Below are 18,346 nucleotides of genomic sequence, written 5' to 3'. Positions count from 1 at the left end.
AGTACAGATCCTTCGTGTAATGTTTCCGTTCATGAAGTCCGGGCAGAATCTAATAGTTTGTTGGATTGATTACTGAAGCGCTTGTTGAGAGATGCTGTTGTATTTTGAAGGGCCATGGAGTTAGGTCTGACCCATGACAATGCTACCCACAAGAGAACCAAACACTGCCCGCACCCGAGCTGTCCTCCAATTGTTTGCACACTTGAGCCCATGGTTGAAGCCACCAGGTCAATCCATCTCCTAGAGGGCTGTCCGCTCTTTCAGTGTCTCTTATTTTGCCAAACACTTGATCTCTCCTGACAAGTCCAAAGCATGTGAGACAAAATCTTGCCATCTTTCTTCCGAGACAGATTTCTTTGTCCTTTTTAAAAGAAAATCATTTTCTTGGGGGCTCCTACAATTCTTATCACAATCCATACACCACAGTACTTTCAATATTCTTTGCAAGGTATCACAATTCAAATATCAAGTCTTCTTCCTAATTCAATGCCCAAGTTTCACATGTATATGAAGTGATGGAAAATATTATGACGTGGGTCAGGCACTCCTTAGTCATCAAAAGACCATTTCCAATAATCTACAATGGTCTTGTGCGCCAAAGTTACCTCATGCAACTTGTATTTTGATCTTTTGACTGTTGTTTCCATGAGCATCGAGTATGAATCCAAGCAAGATAAAAATCTTTGACAACCTCACATTTTTCACATTAATCATGATGTTACCAGTTGTGGGGTTTGGGTGTTATTTGTTTATTTATTTATAAATCACTTTATTGAGGTCTCTTACAATTCTTGTAACAATCCATACATAAATTGTATCAAGAATATTTTTACATATGTTGCCATCATTATTTTCCAGACATTTATTTTCTATTGAGGCCTTGGTATCAGCTCTTCCACTCCCTCCCTCCTACCCCTACCCTCGTTCCCCTGGGGGAGGAGGAGTACGGTTATGTGTTAATCATGGTGATCTGTTCCCCCTTCCTCCCCTCCTCTGCCCACCTTCCCCTGGTATCACTACTTCCATTCCTGTTCCTGGATTTCATGTGCCGTGAGCTCCTATGTGTTATCTGTACCTGTGCACATGCTCCAGTCTAGTGCACAGTGAGAGACAGTACTGCGGTCATGAGAGTGGGGGATGAGAAAGCCTCAAGGAACCAGAGGGTATTATGGTTCATCGGTGCTTTACTGCACCCTGATTGACTCATCCCTTCCCTGTGACCCCTCTGTGAGGGGATGTCCCATTGTCTAAAGATGGGCTTTGGATATCTGCTCTGAATCCCCTTATTCTCTACAATATGGTTTTTATGTTTGTTTGTTTTGAGTCTTCTGATGACCATTACCAGGTCCTGGCGACACCTCATGATCACACAGGCTGGTGTGATTCTTCAATGTGGGCTTGTTGCTACTCTACTAGGTAGCCGCTAGTTTAACTTCAAACTTTTAAGACCTGGGATATTATTTTTAGATAGCCAAGCAACATCAGCATTCTTCACCACATTTGCTTAAGCACCTATTTTGTCGTCAGCAATTGTATTGGGAGGGTGAGCATCACAGAATGTCAAGTTTTTAGAAAAAAGTATTCTTACATTGAGAGAGGGCATGATCAGAGGCCCAAAGTCCATCTACAACCTCAGTGTATTTACATGTAAATACATTTTCATGGGCCAATACCTCTATTTTTATGAATCAATATATTAACATATGTACACACCTATCCTTATACCTCTACCCATAGTTTTGCTTCCTAGATCATTCCTCTGTTTCCTTTTGCCTTCCTCCTGCCCCATCATCACACTCACCCTACTTCTGCCTCTTAGTAATTTCTCTCAGCCAGATTGCTGTTGCTCCTACACCTCCAGGATCTCCAAGTCTTTGTTATTGATTTAATTCCCTAGTTAGTCCCTGTCTATGGCATTGCTTGTTCATTGCTCCCTGACCTCACCTCCTTCTCACCCACAGACCATCTGGGACCATCAGTCCTGTTGCTTTCTCCTCAGGTTTGCAATTGGGTCTTCTTTACATTGAGTCATAATGATGGCTGAAATCCTTGATTGTCATCAGAAAGTGCTTCAAGTTCTCCTAACTTTCAGCAAGCAAAGTTGTGTCGTGTATGTATATCTGATTGCTAATAAGCCTTACTCCAATCCTGATGCCACATTCTTTTTCATATAAATAACTTTCTCTGACGATTTGCTCAGCATATAGATTGAATAAATATGATGACAGGATGCAATACTGAGGAACACCCTTCTTGATTTTAAACCATGTTAGCACAACTGCCTCTTGAGTCACGTACAAGTTCCCCATGAACAGAATGAAGTGTTCAGGAATTTCCATTCCTCTTAAGGTTATCCATAGTTATTACATGATGCACACCATCAAATGGCTTGGCATAATCAATAAAATACAAGTAAACATCTTTCAGCTAATATCTATCTGACATCAGCAATGATATCCCTTGTTCCAGGTCCTCTTCTGAATCTAGCCTGAACCTCTGGTTGTTTACTGTCAATGGGCTGTGGCAAACATTGTTAGGTGATCGTCAGCAAAATTTTGCTTGCATGTAATATCAATGATATTATTCTATAATTTGAGCATTCTATTGGAAATGTACAAATATGGATCCCGTTCCCTCAGTTGGCCACACAGCTGTCTGCCAAGCTTCCTGACATAGATAAGTACGTGCTTCCAGTGTTTCATCCAACTGTTGAAGCATTTCCATTGGAATTCCATCAATTCCTGCAGCCTTTTTTGGACTAATGCTTTCAGTGCAGCTTCAACTACTTTTTTCAGAACCATTTGTTCTTGTTCATATGCTACCTCCGGAATGGTTCGATGTTGACTATTTTTTGTTTTTGGTACAGTGACCTTGTGTGTTCTTTACATTTTCTTTTGATTTTTCACGCATCATTTAATATTTTGTCCATAGAATATTTCAGTCTAATGCTTGAGGCTCAAATTTTTCTTAGTATTTTCATTTGAAGGTATACTGAGCATGTTCTTCCATTTGGATTGTCTTATTCTAGACTCCCTTTACAAGGATGGTTATGAAATGGCCTACATTAAGTCAAATTTCAGTCCCAGAACTACCATGGTATGCCATAGCAGAAGGCATTCAAAGGCGTAGGGAGATTGGTGTGTTTAGAGTGGATTTCTCAGGATAGACTCATAGACGCACAAAGGGAGTACCTCAAGGACACATCTTTCACCAGAAGAGTATGAAATACATTTGTGAAGGGAGCCACTAGCACCTCTGAACACTGTTAAAACTGGTATATTCTGTCAGCCGGGTTGGACAGTGGGAATTGGCCTAAGTGAATTAAAACGTTTACCTACAATGGGATTTACTGAGTTCAGTGTGTGTTGCGGCAAAGTTGGAACACTCAGTTGACAAAGACCATGTGGGTGTGGTTACTGTAATGGACAGCAGAATCAAAATAGTAATCAGGATAACCTGATTTGTATGACATATGGCATTGACTATTTTACCAAGGTGTTTTCCTAGGAGTGAAATAGATAGGAAAATTAAAAAATATTTACTTAACCTATACAAGCAGAAAAATTCTAGAATTTTCTAAAGCCTTACTTGAATCACCAGATTAGAGAGTCACAACCTCACAACTGGTATCGTAAGTGTTCAGTTGGGTTTTCCAGAGAAACAAAACCAGATATAGATATATATAATACATTTATATTCAGAAGTAATTTCATACAAAGAAGACAATCCAGCCCAGTCTAATTCAAGACCACAGTTACCATGGTAGCCAAGGCCATTTTCAGAATCATGTAGCTGCTGGCGGAGGACACAGAAAGGTAAATTGGGAAGCAGGGAGATCACAGGCCAGTGAGTTCAGAGTGACATGGACCCAAGGTAGATGAGAACATGGTAGGGTGCAGACAGCTTGCATGTTGGCTCCCAGGGTTGGCACCCACATGGCCACCCCTAGAGATAGACACAGATGCCCAGCAAACAGAAGGGTGATGCGTCAGAGAGGATTCAGCTCTGCTTAGACTCTTTATCTTATACCAAAGGCCACCCTCAAGGAGGTGTCACCCCATTGACAGGTTGGTTGCTGCCCCTACCCTTATCCAGGGGGTCCTTGATGACATACTCTGTAACCATCATACATGTCCCACAAAAGGAAACATTGTCCTGTTCTGCAAGTCCTCACCATTGTTCTTATGTTTGAGTCCACTGTTGTAGCCGCTGTGTAAATTCATCTAGTCAGGGGTCTGTTTGTTTTTATTTGGCTACTCATCGAGTTTACCAAGTATGATGTCCTTTTTCAGGGGCTGGTCTCTTCGGACAACATGTCCAAAGTATGTGAGATGAAGTCTCATCATTCTTGTATCTGAAGAGCATCCTGTTTATTCTTCTGATTACTCATAGGACTGTTAATGAGAAGGTCAGCAGTTTGAATCTCCCGGTCTCTCTTTTGAAAAAAGATGAGACTTTCTAGTCCCATAAAGGCTCACCATCCTATACACCTAGAGATACGGTTTTATTTTGTCCTGTAGGGTTGCTATGAGTTGGGAAGGACCTAGTGGCAGTGAATTAGGGGGTTAGAATTCTGAGTTCATGGGTTCAGCTCTGGGAGAAGATTTTCTCTGTGTGTTTGTTCTGAGGGACTCTACACTCCTTAAAGTTTTTGTCTTATGTTACTTAGACTTTTTCAAGTGTCATGGCATCTACATTCTGGGCTTCCATATTTTTTGTGTCTGAACTATGGTACTCTTTTGCATTTTAAAAATGATTGGTTTAAGAAACACATTACCCTGATGTGGTAAAATTAACAGAGCAATGAAATCCCACTTCCAAATATGATTACAGCCATAAGTATAAGGATTAGGATTTACAGCACGTAGTTCAAGGCACCCAATTCTATCCATACCATCAGGATCACGACTTCTACAAAACACTTCTCCCCTTTGTCCTTCCATTGAATGATCTATGTGATAAAAACATGAACATATGAGAATAAGACAATGCTACTCATCAGTAAATCATTATATCTATTTATAATAGAAACAAGCAACAAAACCTCCCTATGTGGTAGACAGAATTATGCTCCACCTTCAAGATGTCAGAATCTATAAATATGCCTACTTCCATACGAAAAGGAACTTTGCAGATGTGATCAATTTTAATAGAGAGGTCATTTTCTATTACCCAAGGGGATCCAATGGAATTCCAACTATGTTTATAAGTGAAAGCAAAAAGTAACAGAGTCAGCGATAGAGATTTAAAGATACCATACAATGATGCTGGCTTTTAAATATAGACGAATTTACAAGTCAATGGATTCAAGCTGCTTCTAGAAGCTGGAAAACAGATAGGGAAAGGATTCCCCCAGGAGCCTCCAGAAGGCGCCTCATGCCAACACAACTTTGAGCTGATAAAGCTAATTATGGACTTTTGAACCTCCAGGAGTGAAAAAGAATAAGAATATTAGTCTGAGCTACTAATATTGTGTAAATTTGTGAGAACAGAAATAGAAAATTAATACATCCTGAGCAATATCTTAAGTAAAACTATAAAATATAGGAAGTGATTAAACTTCCTACCCAGCAACTGATATTAAAAAAGAATATTGCCCCAACTAATCCCAAAAGACCCCAAACCCAAGTATATGATTACATACACATGGTTAAGGCACATAACTCTGTGAGTAGGCATAGATTTATGCATATGTAAACATGGACAAAATCATAAGGGAGTGAGAAAAAGTATTGCTACAAAATATAGAAATTTTTTTTAAATATAAGAAACATATATAAAAGATGTGCCACCACGTGTCTGTTAAGGAGCCACTTCAAAAACATTGTCAGATACTATGTTAATCTGGGTAAACTAGGGAAACAACTAGGGAAATCCACAGAAACTCATATGTATAAGAGAGAGTTTTATATGAAAGGGTAAGTGCACATCAAGAAAACATCCCAACCCAGCGCTGCCCAAGCCCATAAGTCCAACATTAACCCATATGTCTGACACCAACCCACAAAGTCCTTCTCCATCTCACAAAACACACACTATGATGCCGACTGCAGGAGGAAAGCCGAATCAGTGAGCATGTAAGCATCTCAGCACTGACAGGTGTCTCCACACGGCTGCTCCAGCACCCAGGGCTGCATCGGGGTAGGTCCATGTGAGTTCTCCTCAGGGATGTTTTCCAGTAAGTGAGTCTTGCAAGCTGAAGCAGGCAATGATCTAAGGCAGCTGCACCCTGGTCCAACCATCAGACAGCAAGAAACCTGAGAACAAGAAAAGTGAGGCTCACTGAGCCATTTATCTCTCCACCCTTCAGTTAATCCCACATGTGCTTATTGGCAGGGTTGGCACAATAAACCTTAATTATCTCAATCCACTCCTTGCCAACTTGGTACCTGTACACAATTCTTTAGCCTAACAATTGCACGTAAGTAATGCCTACACCTTAATCCTATAATCCTATGAATACATTCCCTCCACCTATGAAACTTTGTAAGCCAAACACTTCATGCCTTTATCACCCCAATTTCTATACTGCATCAATCAACCCAGTGCTCTCAGGAGACAATCGTATTTTTCGACGTGAAGAATCTTCATTCCAGTTGGAACCTTGTGAAGTCCGCATCCATAAGCAAAGTCAAATCAGGACAAGCCATCCATAAAGTCAACAAAAATATGCACCAGTTCACAGGTTCAAAAATTCCTTCATCTGGTTGAGTTCTGGTCAACTCAATGTGCGCTGCCTCACTCAGCCTCCTCAGGATGCCCACTGGTCACTTTGCCTTTAGACCAGGGGCTCTCACCAATGCTCATCAAACCTTGTCCCCTCGTGCTAGGTCTTGAACTTTAGACCAGTTAAACCTCTCTTGTCTTCTCCTCTTTTTCCTTTAAACCAAGTCCACAGGTGTCAGTGCCCAAACTCAAACTGTCTCTTTATTGCTGCATTCTTCCCACTTCCTCTTAACAAGCAGATCCAGGTGGTCACCTAGCAAGCATTTCAGCCTGCCCACAGACTCCCTTTAACATTCAGCCTCACAGAGGAGTTTTCTTCATGGTTTCAGATCTTTTTCAGCTTCTGACAAAGATCACTGGTTCCTGAGGACTCCAAAGCACTGGGTGGGGCATATCTTTTCAAAGCTTTCTTTGCATGCATGGCCTAAACCCATTTAAGATCAAATTTTAATGGCTGAGATCAAGTGGGCTTACAAGCTTTCTATTTTCATACTTCCCAATAAATATTTTTATAAATAATTATATCAATGATAAACAGAAGCAATCAGTATAAACAACAATACAATCAGATACTAAATTAAATTAACAGTTAAAAAACACTAGCAACCCCAAGGGAGAAAGACTGGGCTTTCTACTCCTGTAAACAGTTACAGTCTCAGAAACCCACATCAGGGTGACTGTGAGCCAGGGCTGACTCGTGAATGCTAACTCACTTCTGCTGGATCTGGATCCTACATCTGATTCATGGACTTTCTGTTAAATGGCCTACCTATCGCAGGAGCCATCAGAGGACAGCTGATCTCGGGTTCCTTCTGTTGATCTTAGACTCATTCAACTCAGTATATACCAGTCTATAATCTCACTGCTTCATCAGGCTGCTGCCTGTTTGTCAGTCCCTGCAACTACATGAGTTAAGAGAAGCCTTCCTACGACCTTGAACCGAACTAGACTTACCTACTTCTACAACTGAATGTGCACCATTTATTGATATAAATCCTTTTCTATTTTCATACACATACAAGTGTCACAGGCTTTACTTCTCTAGGGAATCCAGGTTAACACATTGTGTTATTCACGAATATGACTACTTCTTAGAGGGGTGTTCTATTTTCTCTGGTTGCTCTACTCTTGCATAACATTTTATTACAATTTAGTTTTCTTTGTATGCAGCAATTCTCTAAATTAATATCAAGTATTTACTAGCTCTATTAATAATCTTGACCCCTGTGAGATACAGAAATATTTTTCCCCATGTTGACTCCCCCGAATATATGCCAAACCTAGGACGCTACTTTCTTTTTTTAAAAAAAATCATTTTATTGGGCGCTCATGCAATTCTTATCATAGGACGCTACTTTCATCTCATGGTAAATGACTATACACTTGGAGGTCAACACAAGCTGCTTAGAGGTAAATCCCCCTGAGGATTATGAGCCATCTAGAACAATCAGACTGTATAATCTGTCCCACCCTAAATAGGGCCCACTCCCTTCTGATAAGGATAGTGGATTGTTTCCTTGAAGGAGAGCCCAGAGACAAGGTTAGGCCCACTCAAGGGTGACCAAGGTTAGGCTGCCATTTTGAATCTAGGGTCTGTCCATCTTGTCACATGTGTACCCCTAACCCCTTCCCTTCCCATTGTGTGTACATCCCTAGCTCATCCCCTTCCTGTGACACATATGCCTATTGTACAGCCCCTTTCTGTTACGTATGCGGTTACCTGTAATCAGGGGGCTGGCAGGCCCCCTAAGGATATATAAGCCTTGATCAGAAATATCTTCACTCGTATCCCTTCTCCTCATCCCTCTCTCTGCTAAGATCATGGCTGTGCTGGAGGTGAGCATGCTACTATGAAGTGTGTCAGACTCCTTTATTCTATCTTCTCTCCTACCTCTCTTATCCTCTATGCCTTTACTGTAATCTTTATATATTTTAACCGTACAATTGCTCCTATGAACTCCATGATTGTTAGAGGACCCCAAGAGTAGTTTGGAGGTTTATTGTAGAAATTGAACCCTCTAATTGAATTGACTTTCTTTCTAAATATATACTGGAGTATTAAAGCACACTTTTTGGAATTTAAAAAATGTTTTCATTTCTATATGAATGACTGCTTAATCACGTACTACATATACTAACATCTGTTTCTAAGATATTTGTTTGATCACATGGGGTTCAATCTGTCAATTATTTTACTTGTGACACATTAACTTAATTAGTTCATGCAGGAAATAATTTGACAGTGAAATACATGCACAGTAAATGATTATCAATATGATGAATATTGTCTTTGATGTGCCAAAATTCATGTGCATCAGAGAAAATACTATATGTATATGTAAATAGCACATGTTTTATAATGGCATTTTGCTTTGTACATGAATTATCTTATTGAGGTCGTTCCTCTGCTGATCCGGTCTTCTCTCCTTAGTGTTCGATGTATCAGATCTGTTCTTGGCACGTTCTAAAATTCAGGTGGGATATACTCAAGATCATGTATTATCTCACTCAGGCTTGTTTTCATCTTCTTCAACTTCAAACTAAACTGACATATGAGTGAATTGATGGTCTGACGTTGGCCTGGTTTTAGTCACTGATACTGTGCTTCTCCATCATCTCTTCCCACAGATATAGACCATTTGATTTCTGTGCATCCCATCTGGAGTAGTCCACATGTATAGTCATCTTTTGTGTTATTGAAAAAGGATATTTTCCATTAAGAAGTCACTTTCTTTAATACATATGTATCATATCTCTCTTTTTTTGGGCCGTTTGTGTTCCCTGGATTTTTTTTCTGTTATCTAATTATTCTGGCTAAGAATTCCAGCTTGTGGTCAAATAAGCATGCCGACGTTATACTTGTTAGGTTCCCATTCCCAGGGGAAATGTTTTCATTTTTTCCACATTGCGCATGATGTCTGCAGTTGGTTTTTCGTGTATAGCCTTTGAGTTTAGGTATTTCCATACTTTTCCTATTGTGTTCAATGTTTTTAATGGAAATGGATGTTAAATTTTGTCAAAAGCCCTTCTGCATCTACCAAGATGATTATGTGGTTCCTATTCTTTGTCTTGTTTATATTTATTATGTGGTGGATTATATCAATTGTTTTTAAAACAATTGATCCTTGCATCCCTCTTATATATCCCACTTGATCATGGTGAATTAATCTTTTATTTTTTTGGTATGCTGATGGTCAAAATTCTATTGACCAGAATTTTGATGATAATTTTTCACTTATGTTCATGAGAGGTATTGGTCTGTAGTTTTCTGCTTTGTTTAATTCTTGCCTTTTTATGGTGTTAGGTTTGTGCTCAATTCATAGCTTGGTAGTTTGTCGCCCAATTTTATATGTTGGATAGCCAGTCTTGAATTGGTAACAGCTCTTTACTTAATACCTAAAAGAATTCCCCTGAGATGCCACCTGGCCCTGGGCTTTCCTTGTTTGGAAGTTTCTTAATGACCTTCTCAATCTCTCCTTTTGTTATGGAGCTGATAAGGTTTTCTATAGCTGCCCACCTTACTTTGTATAGATGGTGTGTTTCTAGGTATTTTCCCAATTTTCTGGGTTATCAAAATTTTAGGAGCATAGTCCTTATTGGTAGTGTGATATTAAATTTTTATTTCCTATTTGAATCTGTTTTGATGATGCACTTCTCTAATTCTAGATATTTGCATCCTCTTTTTTTCATTATGGTTGCCAGTGGTTTGTCAATTTTTAAAATCCTTTCAAAGAACCAACTTCTTGTCTTGTTGATATGTCCAAACTTTTTTTTCTTTTATGTAATCTCCGGCTTTATTTCTATCACCAAGTCCATATTTTCCAATTATTTATATTTTAATTAAATATTTTTTATTGACATATCTTGCTCACTCCAAAATATCCCTCTCCTTCCCATACAGTTCTCTTGTTCAATCCCATTGGGTGGAGTTATACAATCATCAGTGCTACCAGCTCCCCTTTCCCTTGACCACCCTCCATCGTCACTTCTAATACCTTCAGGGAACCCTTACTCTTGTCACTGTCTCTGAGGAGTTATCTCTCTTGACTACCATGTACCTAGAAACCTTGAATGTACAAATGAGCATATGCAAATCTAACATGATTAATGAGGTATATCACATAAGGGCCTTAATGGTAAGGGGAAGGCATTTTAAATAACTAGATAATAGTTATGTGGTTCATCAGTGCCTACTGCCCTGTGGATTTTATCCTCCATTACTTGAGGCCCTTCCAAGACGGATTGTCCAATTGTCTTGCTTGTGGACATTGGGTCTCCACGACACTCACTCCCAGTCATATTGATTTGGTTGGATGTCTTTTGAAGTCCTGATATCTCCTCCAATGGAAACCTCATGATTACCCAGGCTGGCATGCTTCCTTTATGTGGGCTCTTTTATTTTCCTGCTTGGTGACCTTTTGTTTAACTACAAGCCTTTAAGACCCCAGGACCCTGGGGACCATCAGCTTTCTTCACTACATTTGCTTATGCACCTACTTTGTCTTCAGCAATCATGCCAAGAAGGTGGGTATCATATAATGTCACATTATTAAAAGAAATTCTAATTAGAAGAATTCTAATTAGAAATTCTAGTACAGAGATAATATTTAAGTAGAGGCCCATCTGTTTCCTTGTTGCATTTACATATATATACATATGTAAACAAATATACAACTATTCATATCATATACTGGTGTGTTTTTTCCCTCCTGACCCACTATTATATTTTCCTGTCATTAACGGTTCATTTATTTCTCAGATACAATTTGATTGATCAAACATTACCAAGAAAGCTCCACCCGCCTCATGTTCTACTTCAGAACACCTCCAGTTCCCTGCAACCCGTCACTGTTGGCTGCCCACACTCCACCCCCTGACTCCCATGCCCCTCAGGAGCTATCAGCCTGGCTTCTATACGACTGCCTTTCCTGCTTTTCTTATATAGATAAACACCAAAAAACTAAAACTAAATGATAAAAGATTTAAAATAGAAAACAACAGGGTGTAGATGGCTACCAGTTTAACAGGGATCATGACACAGAGCTGCTTATGTGTCCAAAATTTGAGTTTCTTATAAGGCCATGTTTCTATTCCCCAAGTCTGGGATGTAGCATCCAGTGCCCCCTCCCAGACCCCTGTCTTTTACTCCTTTGACTTTCAGGGTATCCACCTTGTGAGTAACCCCCTAACAATTCAGGTATAGTGCTGTTAGGTAGCTTAGCCTAGGGAATTGGGAAGTCCATTTACGCATGCCCAGGAGAGCCAGCAAAGGACAAAGCTGGATTTTCCCGCTGGTGAACTCGAATGGGCGTTACACCTGGACCAGCCCACCTGGGCCAGGTGATTGCAATTCAGCTAATGGGATCGACCTGGGGTCGTTCACCACGCCTCCCCCAGGAACCCTTGAAGAGGCAGGGACCTGAAGGGAGAGGGTCTTGGCTTGTTTGTGCGGTCTGGTCGTCTTCGTGGGAGGAGAGAGATCCTTGTGTGACCTGGGGCAGTCTCTGCCAGGCCGCATGGTCAAAGGAATCCTATGGGTGCCGTGTAAAACCTGATGCTTCTTTGTACTTTCATTAAATTCACTTGGATCACGAGCCCGGCTTCGGCGTGAAATCTTTCTCGCACGGAGCCAAGGACCGAGGCTGAAATCTAGTCCTAAAGAGAACGACCTAACAATGCCAAGTGCTGCTCTCCAAGTAAGAAGCCTACGGTTGGGATTCCTTGGGGACTTGGTGGCTTCCCTGCCATCACTGGGCTGTTGAACACCCTTCTTGGTTTGTCCCAGGTGGGTGGGTCTGACCAGCCACTTTCCCCAAACTGTATTTTCAGGGCTGTCCTCTGAAACCTTGTCATCTAGGGAGAGGCCTGCTGTGCGGTCATCTCTGGGAAGGAGCTGCTTAGCACAGGAACACCGTCCTCACAGATTGGCCCGCCAGAATAAGGTATACTCTTGTTCTCTCTTTCGTTGGGTTGAATAGTGCCCTGACCCCCTCCATTGCCTTCATTTTTCATTGTCCACCCCTCTATGGGCCTTCAAGACATTTGAAGGGGGTGGGGGAGGCAGATGATTTTCAGCACAGATTTTAGCTGCATCTGTGGTTGATGACATATGATTTATTGGGTTTGGTCTGGCTCTTACCAGAATATCTGGTTTTTAGCTCAGGAATTATGTGTTGTACACATTTTCCCTTATGCCCATTCTGCTGTTGGAACTTCCCTCAGTGTCCTCATATTGTTCTTGACTTTTATACTTAGCTAACTTAACTCTGCATAATATCCTCCAACTCCTTCCATGAGATGAGGCACTTCTTTGCTTTATCACTTATTTTAAGATATGTGTAGTATTCCATTGTGTGAATATACCAGAGGTTTTTAATCCATTCATCTATTGATGGAAACTTGGGCTGTTTCCAAATTTGTGTGGTTGCAAACTGTGCAGCAATGAACATTGAGGAGCAGATGTCTTGGTCTGTAGACTTGATTTCCATCAGTTTAAGTATGGCTGAATTGCTTTCCGCAGTGGTTATACACATCAACGAGACCACCAGTATTGAATGAGAGTTCCTATCATCTTACCAAACCCCTTGGGACATTTGTTGCTTTCTGTTATTTTTCAAGTTGGGCTATCTTTGTGAGTGTTAGCTAGTATCTCATAGTTGTTTTGATTTGAATTTCCTAGATGGCTAATGATTGGGAACATTTCTTCTTATGTTTATTGCTTTCCTCCTTTGTGGATCTTCTGTTCAAGTCTTTTCCCCACCTCCTCTGTGGGCTATTTGTTTTTATCTTGTTGTAAGCTTGCAGGATCTGTAGCTTTTAGTAATAAGCTCTTTTTTGATATGCCATTACTAAATATCTTTTCCCAGTCTGTGGGCTACCTTATTACTCTCTTGATGAAGTCTTTTGATCTGTTTTACCATTCTCTGGGTGTGAATCTTCCCTAATTTTTGAAAGCCTATGTATTCCCTGTGCTAAGGTTCTTAGCTTTGTCCCAATTTCCTCATTAATGATCCTGTTTGGCATTTTATCTCAAAGTCTGTACCAGACACTGAATTTGTTCTTGTGCATAAAGTGAGTGAAGGGTTTTGTTTCATTCTTCTGTAGGCTGATAGCCAGTTTTTCTAGCACCATATATTGAAAAGGGCACCTGCTTCCTATTTTACATTTGTGGGGCTTTTGATCAGCTGTCTGTATGCTGCTGTTTTGATTTTTGGATGTTCTGTCTTTATCCATTGGTCCAAGTATCTATCACTGTGCCAGTATCAAGCTGTTTTGACAACTGTGGATGTATAATAAAATTTGAAGTCGGGTAATGCAAGCCCACCCACTTTGTACTTTTTTTTTTTTTGAGAATTTCTTTGCCAATTCTTGGATTCTTCCCTTTCCTTGTGAATTTGGTAGTCATGTTTTCCATTTCTTTGAAAATTGAGGTTGGAATTTTTATTGGAATTGCATTGAATTTACGTAGCACTTTGGGAAGGATTGACATCTTTGAAATATTGAGTCTTCTGATCCATGTGCATGGGATATTCTTCCACGTATGAAGATCCCTTTTGGCTTCCTGTTATGATGTTCTATAGTTTTCCTTGTATAGATTCTTTGTACTTTGGTTAGGTAGATACCTAGATATATCAATTTATGCTTGGCTATTCTGAAGGATACAACTTTCTTTTTCTCTTTTGCTGTAATCCCATCAGTCATATAGAGCAATTCAATTAACTTCTAGCTATTGATCTTATATCCTGACACTCTTCCATATTCCTTTATTGTTTCCAGTAATCCTATTTTGGAGTCTTTGGGGTTCTTAATATATGCAATCAAATCATTTGCAAATGATGATAATTTCACTTTTTCTTTCCCCAAACATATACCTTTGATGTCCATATATTGCCTTACAGTATTAGCTAGGACCTCTGAGACAATAGTGAATAGAAGTGGGGACAAGGGGCAACTTTGTTGGTTCCACTTTTCAGTGGAAAGTTTTCTTCTTTTGTCCATTAATTGTAACATTGGCTGTTGGTGTGTAGTATATAGCTATTATTATATTGAGGCAATTTCTTTCTAATCCTATCTTCATGATTGTCTTAATTAAGAATGGGTATTGAATATTGTGAAATATTTTTCTGTGTCTAATGATATGTCATGTGGTTCTTGTCCTTTTTTTCTTGTTAATTTGATGGATAATGTTGATTGTTTTTCACTAGTTGAACCACTCCTGCATCCCTGGTATGAATTCCACTTGGTCATGATGGATTTTTTTAAAAAACATTTTATTAGGGGCTCATACAACTCTTATCACAATCCATGCATATACATACATCAATTGTATAAAGCACATCCATACATTCTTTGCCCTAATTCGTTTCTTTTCTTTTTTTTTTTACATTTTATTAGGGGCTCATACAACTCTTATCACAATCCACACATATACATACATCATTCTTTGCCCTAATCACTCTCAAAGCATTTGCTCTCCACTTAAGCCCTCTGCATCAGGTCCTCTTTTCTCCCCCCTCCCTCCCTGGTCCCCCTTCCCTCATGAGCACTTGATAATCCACAGATTGTTATTTTGTCATATCTTGCCCTATCCGGAGTCTCCCTTCCCCAACTTCTCTGCCGTCCATCTCCCAGGGAGGAGGTCACATATGGATCCTTGTAATCAGTTCCCCCTTTCCAACCCACTCACCCTCCACTCTCCCAGCCTCGCCCCTCACACCCCTTGTCCTGAATGTATCATCCACCCTGGATTCCCTGTGCCTCCAGCTCCCACATGCACCAGTGTACAATCTCTGCCCAGCCAGTCCTGCAAGGTAGAATTCGGATCATGATAGTGGGGGGGAGGATGCATCCAGGATCTGGGGGAAAGCTGTGTTCATCGGTACTACATCGCACCCTGACTGACCCGTCTCCTCTCCTAAACCCCTCTGTGAGGGGATCTCCAGTGGTCGACACTTGGGCCTCGGGTCTCCACTCTGCACTTCCCCCTTCATTCGCTATGGTATACACACACACACACACACACACACACACACACACATATATATATATATATATACTTTTTTTTTTTTGCATGATGCCTTATACCTGGTCCCTTTGGCACCTCGTGATCGCACCGGCTAGTGTGCTTCTTCCATGTGGGCTTTATTGCTTCTGAACTAGATGGCCGCTTGTTCACCTTCAAGCCTTTAAGACCCCAGACACTATGTCTTTCGATAGCCGGGCACATGATGGATTACTTTTGTGATATACTTTTGTATTCTGTTGGCCAAAATTTTTTCAGAATTTTTGCATCTATGTTCATGGGAGATGTTGGCTGGTAATTCTCTAGTGTTTGGGATCATTTCCTGGCTTTGGTATCAGTTTTATACTAGCTTCATAGATGGGCAATTACCATCCTTTTCAATGTTCTAGAAGCATTTGTAGAGAATTGGTGTCAGTTTTTCCCTGAAGACTTAATAGAATTATCCTGTGAAGCCATTAGTTTCAGGGTTTTATTTAGTTGGAAGTTCCTTAATAACCTTATCTATTTCTTTTTTTGATACGGGTCTACTCAGGTTTTTGTCCATATGAGATAATTTTGGGAGGTTTTGGTTTTCCATGTATTTGTCCATGTCCTTCAAGTTATTGCACTAGTTGGAGTACAGTCTTTCATAATTATGTTTAATTAGTCTTTTAATTTCCTTGGAGTCCATTGTAATTTCCCCTGTTTTATCTCTCATCCTTAATATTCATGACTGCTCTGTCCTATAATTTCTTAGGTTTGTTAGCAGTTTGTCAATTCCGTTGATACTGTAAAGGACCAGTGTTTTTACTGTATTGATTTTTTCTGTTGTTTTATTGTTTTACCATCCATTTTCCTCTGGCCAAATTTTTATAATTTATTTTCTTTTGTCATTAGGTGGATTGTACTGTTGATTCTGTTACAACTGTTGAAAGTTTTGTAATAAAGTATTGATCATAAGTCTAACTTTCTTCTTCACCTGGGTGGGAGGGGTGTCACATGGGTCACTGAAGGAGTGGGTTCACACTGATGGAGTGCAGGTAAATACAGCATGGGGGTTCTCAGTTGGGATATGGAGGGGTATGGCAAGGGACCACCATGCTTTGGTTGCCTGGGCAGGAATGTGAGGGGAACTTTGCAACATGTGTATGCTGCTGTGAGCATTTGTTACATCACATCACCAATAACCAAGATTTTAAAGGGTCTGCAGGAGCACTTTCGTGGAAAATGTAAAGAGTGGAATCAGAACAAGTTTTCTGCAGATTGATAAACATATGAGAGTTATGCCAGAGAAGAAACATGGCGCAGATAGAAGTGGGCCAACAGCTGTGGGCATCTTAATTTCTCCCCACCATACTTATTTCATTAACTGTAGAGACTCAAGGGGATTACTTTGTAGGAACAAGAAAGTTCACTTCTTCACACAAGATCACAAACCAAATAATCTGCTGGAAAAAGAATGGATTCAGAATGCAGGTGGCACTGTGATGATTCAGTGTATAAATGGCGCTCTGGCTGTATCGAGGACCCTTGGGAATTTCAATTACAAATGTGTCCATGGAAAAGGTCCTACAGAGCAGTTTGTCTCACCAGAGCCTAGAGTCTATGATATTGAAAGATCAGAAGAAGATGATCAGTTCAATATCCTTGTGTGCACTGCTGTCTGGGATGTTATGGGAAATGAAGAGCTCTGTGGTTTTGTAAGATCCAGGCTTGACGTCACTGATGACCTTGAGAAAGTTTGCAATGGAGTAGTTGACACCTGTTTGTATAAGGGAAATCAAGACAACATGAGTGTGATATTGATCTGTTTGCCAAATGCACCCAAAGTATCACCAGAAGCAGTGAAGAAGGAGGCAGAGTTGGACAAGTACCTGGAAAGCAGAGTAGAAGAAATCATAAAGAAGCAGGGGGAAGGCGTCCCTGACTTAGCCCATGTGATGCACACATTAGGGAGTGATGAACATCACTAGCCTCCCACCAGGGGGTGAAATAGCAAGCAAGCTGAATATAAGTGAAGCTGTTTACAGTAGACTGAATCCTTACAAAAAAAGATGGCACTGACTCCACATCAACTGATGGTACGTGGTAAAACTGCATCTAGCCATGGAGTTTACCTGCACCTCCAAAGGAGAGTGCAGCTCTACTTTGCTGAATCTTTTTTTTGCTGATTTTATTTCTTTTTTTTTTAATTTATTTTAACAATTTTGGGGGGCTCATACAATTCTTTTCACAGTTCATACATATACATACATCAATTGTATAAAGCACATCTGTACAGTCTTTGCCCTAATCATTTTTTTCTCTTTTATTCTTTTACATTTTATTAGGGACTCATACAACTCTTACCACAATCCATACATATACATACATCAATTGTATAAAGCACATTCATACATTCCCTGCCCCAATCATTCTCAAGGCATTTGCTCTCCACTTAAGCCCCTTGCATCAGGTCCTCTTTTTTTTTCCCCCTCCCTCTCCATTCCCCCCTCCCTCATGTGCCCTTGGTAATTTATACATCGTTATTTTGTCATATCGTGCCCTATCCGTTGCTGAATCTTTTTAACAGCCATCCTCAATGTAAAAGAAGGCTACATGACTTGGGTGACAGTCATT

General features: G+C 40.2%; 1 pseudogene; it reads left to right on the top strand.

Moving 5' to 3' along the window:
• The first annotated feature begins 16,825 nt into the window (after positions 1–16,825).
• LOC142461092 (protein phosphatase 1A pseudogene) lies at positions 16,826–17,819 on the top strand (annotated as a pseudogene).
• Positions 17,820–18,346: the final 527 nt, after the last annotated feature.

The sequence above is a fragment of the Tenrec ecaudatus genome, chromosome 11 (genome assembly GCF_050624435.1).
Source record: "Tenrec ecaudatus isolate mTenEca1 chromosome 11, mTenEca1.hap1, whole genome shotgun sequence".
Classification (NCBI taxonomy): Eukaryota; Metazoa; Chordata; class Mammalia; order Afrosoricida; family Tenrecidae; genus Tenrec; species Tenrec ecaudatus.
This window is presented reverse-complemented; position numbering and strand designations above follow the sequence as displayed.